The sequence below is a fragment of the Sturnira hondurensis genome, unplaced genomic scaffold, assembly GCF_014824575.4.
Source record: "Sturnira hondurensis isolate 20B ecotype Veracruz unplaced genomic scaffold, ASM1482457v3 Scaffold0021555, whole genome shotgun sequence".
Lineage (NCBI taxonomy): Eukaryota > Metazoa > Chordata > Mammalia > Chiroptera > Phyllostomidae > Sturnira > Sturnira hondurensis.
The window spans coordinates 2,676,769-2,685,864 of record NW_028094186.1 but is presented as its reverse complement, the minus strand read 5'-3'; positions in this window follow the sequence as shown (position 1 = coordinate 2,685,864).

Genomic DNA, 9,096 nt, shown 5'->3' with positions numbered 1-9,096 from the left:
CTGAGCAGAAGAGTCTGAGTATGGTGCAGGCGGTGCAACAAAAGCCCACAGAAGACCCCTCCCAACACCAGGAAACAGTTAAGGAGATTCCTGGGGATGGCCAGCACCTGCCGCATTTGAATTCCAAACTTCAGGCTCATTGCTAAACCACTGTGTGAGGCTCTGAAAGGACCAGAATACAGCCCTTTAGAGTGGACAAAGGAGTGCACTCAGGCTTTGGAGTGTCTGAAGGTGCACTAGGCTTGTGCACCAGGCTTGGAGCTTCCAAACCCACTGAAGCCCTTTCAGTGATATGCGTGTGAGAGACAGGCCGTTGCCCTAGGATTCCTCACCCAAATGTCACCTTAGTGACATATGCAGCCCATCACATAATTGTCAAGAAAATTAGATCACACTGTCTGGGAGTGGCCAGCCTGTTTGAGAGTGGCAGCCACCTGGGAGCTCTCGCAGGAAGCTGAAAACTTTTCCTTGGGACAGCCTATACCAGTTACGTGTCCCAGCCCGTGTTGAGCCTGTTGGAGCAAAAGGGAAATATGGGGCTCACTGCTGTGAATGGGCAGGTACCAAGCCCTACTTCTTGACAATCCCAACGTCTCCCTCCAGACTGTAAGTTAAATCCTGCCTCCCTTCTCCCGGAGCCTGACTTGTTTGCACTAATACCTGACTGTGCTGAGACAATTGATAAAGTGTATTCTAGCAGAATTGAGCTACAGGACCAGGCTCTAGAAGAGGCAGACTGGACTCTCTATGCAAATGGAAGCAGTTCTATGGAAAAAGGAAGCAGAAAGGCTGGGTATGCAGTTGTGACTCGAAGGAATAGTGGAGGCCAAGGCCTTGCCACTGGGAACCTCTGCCCAGAAAGCTGAACTGATTGCATTGAGGAGGGCATTGGAATTGTCTCACAAAAGGAGAGTGAGTGTGTATACTGACTCAAGGTACACTTTCCTAATTTCGCATGCACATGGTTCAACCTGGAAGGAAAGAGGACTATCAACCTCCAATAAAATGGAGATTTAAGCATGCAGCAGAAGTTTTAGAGTCGTTAGAAGCTGTTCAGGTACCTTTACGGGTAGCAGGCAGGCACTGCCCGGGCATCAGAAAGAGGACACGGAGTGGCTAGAGGAAGCAACCTGACTGACTGAGCAACGAAAGAAGCTGCTAAAGGCACGTTTATAAGGCCTTTGGTGCCTGTTCTGGAATTGTCACAATCTGACCCTGAATATTTGTCTGCAGACTTAGAGGGTTTGATGGAGAAGGTGCTGACAGTGGATGGAGAAAGAGTGAGAAAGGGGTTATACTGCTTCCTGGACATTCAGTAGAGCCAATGATGAAGCATTTGCATGAGGCCACTCACTATGGAAGAGACTCACTAACCACCTATACCAAGCTGTGGCCCACAGGTCCAGGAATTTCTAAAGCCACACGAAAGGTAATTGCTAGATGTGTTGTGTGCCAGAAGAACAGCCCCCAAACAGATCCTCATCAAAAGAAAGAAGGGAAACAATACCAAGGACAGAGCCCACTTGAGGACTGGCAAATAGACTTTACCCAGATGGCGAGGGTCCGAGGGTGGAAATATCTGTGGGTCTTTGTCCATACCTTTTCAGGACGGGTAGAAGCCTCTCCACTAGAATGGAGAAATCCCCGAGGCAGTGAAAGACTTACAGAAGGAAATAATCCCTCGCCTTGGCCTCACTGGCAGCATCCAGAGTGATAGTAGACCTGCTTTGGTTTCAGAAATTACACGGAACGTTAGTACATTTTTAGGAATCATGTTGACCCTCCACACAGCATGGAGACCTCAGGCCTCTGGAAAGGCCAAGAAGATGAATCACACCTGGAAGAAAAAGAGCCAAGCTGTGTCAAGAAACTCATCTCCATTGGCATCAAGCTTTGTCTGTTGCTCTGCTCTGTCTCCGTGAAGCGGGATTCAGTTGAGTCCTTATGAAATTGTGTACGGGCAACCAGTCCAGGCTGTGAGTGGGGGGGAGATATGTGTGTAGATCAACAAGTGAAGGTAGAGAAATATGTACAACATTTACGTCAGACCTTAGCTGTCACGAATGACCTTGCTTGTATTAGAGACCTCTCCCCCACCGGTTTGGCTACATTCCTTTGAGCCTGGAGACAGGATGCTACTCAAGACCTGGAAGACAGGATCCCCAGAGGGCCAACCAGAAGAGAAGGGGACCGAACCTGGGGACATGCTCCTCACCACCCCCACCGCAGTCAAACTGGCAGAAAGAAAACCTTGGATTCATCACACCCGAGTAAAGAAAGCACTGGAGGAACAGTGGACCACCGAACCTCAAGAAGACCTCAAAATCATCTTTCAAAAACAATAACTTATGTCTTTGTCATTACTTTTTATTTAACCCCATGTGATGGACAACTTATCCCTTTCAAATGAGATGAAAATATTTGGGAATATTTCGCAAAAAATGTTCTAAACATCTCTGACTTCTGTCTTGCAGGAGGAACTTGGGTTGAACAAGTTTTCACTTTATGTCTTGTTGGAGTTTGTACTCCCTTGGAAAGCCTTAGAAACTATACCGTGTTTGAATATATCCATAAGAAAATGGCCTACTGTGATATTTATCATCGGGGACCTGTGGTCCCTCTAAAGGACAGGGAAATGTTTTCCTTAAAGGTCGCTAGTAGAGCCCCAGGTAGCTAGGGTGCAGCTTTTGTCGATGTACTAAAGACTGTGCTCTCAGCAGGTGTGAAGATGGATTGCACCACCACCACTGAGTCACCTCTCGCCTTTGGTCGTGGTAAATCGCCTGCAGGATGGTTTCTGGCACGTGGAAGAGTCAACTGTTTATCCCTATGTTCCAGCCAACAGCTCTGGGGGACCATGCTCTCTGGGAAGACTGACAGTGTTTATGCCTCAGAAGCCCCACATCACCTGGGTTTGATGGGAACGGTCCCTTGGCCCTGATTGTAACAGGGATTCACACCCGTTTGGTCCCGCCGAAGATGTGCCTTTGACTGTACTTGTGATGCCAGCCATGGTACCCTATTTGAATAGGTAGAAAGAAGTAGATTAGCCTGTGCTATGGCAAAAGCTTTGAATGCCACCTCATAAGCCAACAGTGCCATTAGCGAAGACCTAAGACAAATCAGAGAAGCCATATTGGAGAATCATGCAGCTATAGACTACCTCCTTTTAAGACATAATCATGGGTGTGAAGAATTTAAAGGACCCTGCTGTTTCTACCTGACTGATAATTCACAGCTCATAGAGCATAAAATAAAGCAGGTAAATGACAAAGAGAGGGACTCTTTGGTATTGATTTATCCAAACTAAGCTCCTGGTGGCCTAGTATTACTGGTCATAGAGAGGCATTTGCTGTTTTCAGTTTCTTCCATATCACAGCTTGTTGTTGCATACAATGTGACCCCTCCTGTGGAGCTGCAGTTAAGTGTATTTCAAAGCCCCCTACCAGGTGGTCTAATGCTAAGATACATGCTCAGCAGCAACATGAGCACTTCCATGTGAAACTGACCTCATAGAAATAAGCCAGTTTAAACTAACAGTGGGGAAATGATGGGGGACTCAAATGTTGGAAAAATTGTAGTTTCAGGTAATAGCTAATAAGCTCAGTAGTCAATGTATGTAAAAAGCGGCCCTGGCTGGTGTGGCTCAGTGGATAGAGCGCGGGCCTGTGAACCAAAGGGTCCCCTGGGTTGCAGGCCAGGTCCTCAGTTTGGGGTGTGCGCAAGGCAACCACACACTGATGTTTCTCTCCTTCCCTTGCCCTCTCTCTAAAAGATAAATAAATAAAATCTTTTAAAAACTTTCCAAAAAAAAAAAAAAGCTTTTGTTCCAGGAACCGAAGGTATGCCCCACTCTGACTCCAGGAGGCCACAAGCAGTCCTACCTCTGTGCCTCCTGAGGACCGCAAGCAGTCAAGCTGTTACCTGGACCATTGTCCCTCTGGGTGAGGCGTCCACCCCCCAGGGCACAGGTGAAGGAATCCTGCAGCTCTTTATCTGATTAAGTTTTTCCCTGCATTCCAAACCCCTTACCTACACTTTTCTTCTCCTTTAAAAAGGATTGGTTTAAAATGGAATTGAAGACGGCCTGTTAGGGTGCAAACTCACCATCTTCTCAAATCGTTGGCCGTCTGAGTAAAGCGCCCATAGATTCAATCCCTGTCTGCTTGCTGGGTCTGGTAGGTGACAGGCAGCGCGAACGCCAGCTTTTCCAGTTTTGTAACCCTGACTTCTATCGTTTACTTGCTCCTCGTCCAAATACATAATTAGTCCTTAAGACTTATGGATTCAGTTTCTTAAATCTCTCCCAGTCACAAGTTGAATTGTGTCCCCCCAAAAGATGTATTGAAGTCCTAGCCCACACTGAGAAACAGGGCCACTGCAGGTATGATTAGTTAAGATGAAATCACGCCGGATGGAGCGGGGTTCTGGGAGGTGTCCTTGATCCACTGCAGCTGGGGTCCTTGTGCTGAGAGGAGATGGACACGTGGGGAGAACATGTGTGATGGCAGAGGCAGACACTGGAGTGATGGCAGCTGCAGACCAAGGACACCGAGGACCGGTGGCCACTACCGGAAGCTCGGGAGAGGGGATCAAGATTCTACCCAGTCTCAGGGGTGCAGCACGGCCCTGCTGACCCCTCGAGTGTGGACTTCCAGCCTCCAGAGCTGCAAGACTGTCCACACAGTTATAAATAAAATACTGTCATAGAAACCCTGTTATTTAGGCCACCCGGTTTGCAGGATTTGGTTACCGTAGTCCCAGGAGACCGATACGTCCTTCATCCTTTCCCACACTACCCAGGTCGTCAGACTCCCTTCGCTGCAAACCAGCGCTGAGCTGGTTTTCCAGCTTCCGGCGTTGCTTCCTTGACCTTCATTCTCCGTATAACAGCCTGAATGAGCTTTTGAGGCTCGAATCACTGCCAGGCTGAAATCACTGCTCAAATCATGTTTACACGTGTCAGTGGCTTCCCAGGTGTTCTGACTTCAGTCCAGGATTCCCCTCTTTCACGGTAGGGAAGCTAGTTGTGTGTTGGCGCAGTGTTTAACAATAGGCTCTCTCCCGGGGGTGGGGGAGTCTTGATTTGTAGCATTTACCGGTTTCTGTGGTGTCAATACTTTCACCTCGGTGAATTTGAAGGTACACATGTGAAATCACTGAACCAAATTCTATGCTCTCTGCTCTTGACTCTCTTCAAGTGTACAGTGCTGGGAAGTCCAACCATTCAGAAAGTGGTTGTTGTCAGAACATGCGANACTGCTCAAATCATGTTTACACGTGTCAGTGGCTTCCCAGGTGTTCTGACTTCAGTCCAGGATTCCCCTCTTTCACGGTAGGGAAGCTAGTTGTGTGTTGGCGCAGTGTTTAACAATAGGCTCTCTCCCGGGGGTGGGGGAGTCTTGATTTGTAGCATTTACTGGTTTCTGTGGTGTCAATACTTTCACCTCGGTGAATTTGAAGGGACACATGTGAAATCACTGAACCGAATTCTATGCTCTCTGCTCTTGACTCTCTTCAAGTGTATAGTGCTGGGAAGTCCAACCATTCAGAAAGTGGTTGTTGTCAGAACATGCGAAAGTCTATGTGTGAAGTGATGCAAAGGGCTATAAATAAGAATAAAGGATCCCAAAGGAATGACCTGTTGAAAATACGCCCACATGGAAGACTCATGTGACTAGGAAGTGCTGTTTGTGGTCACGTGTTGGAACCCAAAGCCAGCGATGACGTCTGCAAAGATGAGTTGATGAACCAGAAATACAAGTCCCCGAAGCAGGCCCACCTCCTCTCTGTAGCTTTTCTGATTTATCTCAAGCAGAAATAAGTCCTCCTTCCTTAGTAGTTCCTGTATATTTATATTCAGCTGCTTTTTTAAAAAAAATTAGAATTGCCTACAGAACATATCCAGACTTCCTAGCTTGGCAGAGAGGTCTTCTACCAAATGAGTTTCCAAAGAGGTTGAGCCGAGATGGCAGGGACACAGGCTTTGGGGCTTTGTCAGCTGTGGGTTCGTATCCTGATCTGCTACTTAATGCGGTGAGGTCTCTTGCTGGTGACCTGACCTCTTGGCCTCAGTTTCTTCATCCTCAGACTTCTTCCTTGTAACATTAAAGACAAAACAACATGAGACATGTCAGGTGCCTCACATGCCACCTGGCACATGTTAAGGATGCAAGACATGCCTGTTCTCTCCTTTTATAGGTTAAATATTTCCTGCCAGTTCAAATCACCTTTGTATTTTTGAGGACCTTGCTTCCCAATGAATGAATTAGTTCCTTTATTCAGCCACTGTGAACTGAATCTCTGATTCTGTTGTCTTCAAAAACCAGTGGTTTTGCAGAACCAGGACACAGGTAAGTTCTTGGGCTTGGGGGTCAGGGAGACAAGGTAAGTTCCCATGAAATTTGTTCTTTCTTTCAAAAAATAAGGAATGCTTCATGAATTTACTTCCTGCACAGGGAAGGACCATGCTCATCTTCTCCACACTGTTCCAATTTTTAGTATAGGTGCTACCAACGCAAGCATGAAAGTTGTTCTTAAATGTGGACCAAGATGCTAAAGGGTGGAGATGAGCAGCCCGTTCGTGATTGAACCTCATCAAGGAAAAGCTGTAACAGTGGATGACCTGGTGCCCCCACTGGGGGCTGGGCACTCAACCCACATCCTGAATCTCACTCCTTCAACCCTCACCTCAACCTTATGGGAGGAATATTATCCCCATTTTACTGATGAGAAAACAGATGTTCAAGAGAAGTTCATGGTCTGCAATGTTCCCCATACACCTACTATATGCCATGCACAGTCGTAGGCATGTGCGATAGAACGTGGACAAAAACAGATAAAAATCCTTGCTCTCATGGAGCTGACGTTTGAGGAAAGAGTGCAGAAACAAAATGGAGTCACGATAGTCAAGTCGACAAAAATCAGAGTGGATTAGAATGTGAGGAAAATGATTTTACTTCAGCTAGCCTGGGACCTTCAACTTTTGAACTTTTCGGTTGTGCACCAATGCCTGGAGGTATCTAAATTCTCTAGATAACCTTCTGTGAAACTTAGGAAAGAATGTTGGTGTGTCTAGCCCATTGGACATCTGGCAGATCACTATCTTGGACCAAATCAGAAGCTAAGAATGCAGGACTGATCCTTCTCAAATATGTGCTTTTTACGATAAAAACTCTCCACGTTTTTCTTTTCTTCAGAATACGTTGCATAGTGCCTAGTAGTTTTCCCTGAGTTGTAATTCAATCACTGAAGATCCTTGAATAAAACTTTGTCATTTAATTCTAGCAAAGCCTTTAATTCATCAACACTTGGTTGACATAAACAAGGCAATAAACAAGCTAAAGAAGTAAAATATATTGTATGTCAGGTGGTGCTAAGCACTACAGAGAAACACAGAGCAGGACTTGGAGGTGGGCGGTTGGCTACATTTTGATTTAAGATGATCAGGGAAGGCTTCGTGGAGGAGGTGACCTCTATGCAGAGATGTGGAGGAGGGGAGGAGTGGGTCACGTGGATAACTCGTTCAGAAACTTGCTGAAGTTACAGGAAAGTGACCATGGGCTCTAGAATCACGTCAAGCTCTAAAGCCCACACTTCCGTGTCATCAGGCCAAATTTTTCAAGAAGCAGTGCTGCTCCCCTCAAGCTGTGTGTGTCTGTGTGTGTGTGTGTGTGATATGTCCCTGGGCCGATCCTGTTGGAACCCTGACCTCCCCTACCGACACCTTCCAGGGGCGGCGGCCTCCCATTGTTGATTTTCATGAAAACTTGGCAACTTCCTGGTTTCCCTGCCCTGAACCCTGTTCCACATTCCAATGGCTTTGTTTGTGTGCCTTGGAGCCCTGCCAGGGCTGGGCCCCCGGACAGATTGCCATGGTGATTTCCTGCTCGGTCCAGACAGAAATGTCTCAAGGATGTTGCCCTTGGGCCTGAAATAGCGCAGGCCTGCTCTCGGCAGGCAGCAGGATGAACTCTGGCTTGGTGAATTGAGCTAGGAAAGCTAATCCTTTTCTCCAGCTTTTGAACTTGTGCAAACCGGGGAGAGACTTCTGGGGAGCCTGCTCCAGGGCCCCGCATTACAATCCAGTTGTTATATATAGGGCCTACCTCTGAGAGAGAGGCTGAAACAGAACAGTTTCTAAAAGCCCAGCTTCACTGAGATATAATTTGCATACAATGAAATGCACCCCTTTAAAGTGTGCAGTTTGCCCTGGCCTGTGTGGCTCAGTGGGACGAGTGCCGGGCCTGTGAACTGAAAGGTTGCTGGTTCAATTCCCAGTCAGGGCATGTGCCTGGGTTGCAGGCCAGGTTGCCATTTGGGGGCCTGTGAGAGGCAACCAATCAATATATCTCATGCATGCTTCTCTCCCTCTCTTTCTCACTCCCTTCCCCACTCTCTAAAAGTAAAGAAATAAAATCTTAAAAAAAAAAGAAACCATAGGAAAAAAAAATAAAGTGAAGAACAAACAAAGCAGAGACAGATTCCTAGATACAGAGAACAAATTATAGTCACCAGACGGAAGCGGGTTTGCAAGGCTGGGTGAAGAAGGTAGAGGGATTCAGAAGTACAGAGTGGTAGTCGCAGAATAATCGTGGGGATGTGAAGGAAAGCATAGGGCACATAGTCAATAATACTGCAATGACTATGTATGGTGCTGGGTGGGTGCTATACTTCTTCAAGGGGATCACTGAGTAAATTATATCATTATGCTGTACACCTGAAACCAATATAAAATAATATTGAATGTCAACTGTTATTGAAAAATAAAAAAATTAAAAATTAAAAAAATGAATCACGTTCAGTTAGTCCTGGATATTTACACACACCGTTCTCAGGATTCACAGTGTTTACGCACAAGAAGAAAGTGTACCGTTTGTTGGGTTTTGATAATGTATACACTTGGGGACTGACGCTCCCATGAAGGTCTAAAGCTTTTTCATCAAGCCCCCAGGTTTCTTCCGGTTGCTTTGCATTACCCCCTCCCCCACCGCTGACCTCTGTCACCGATCCATTTTGCCTTTTAGAATATAGAAGTTCATATAAAGGGAAGCACCTAGCACGCATACTTTGGGTGGTGGGCGTCTGCTGCCCAGC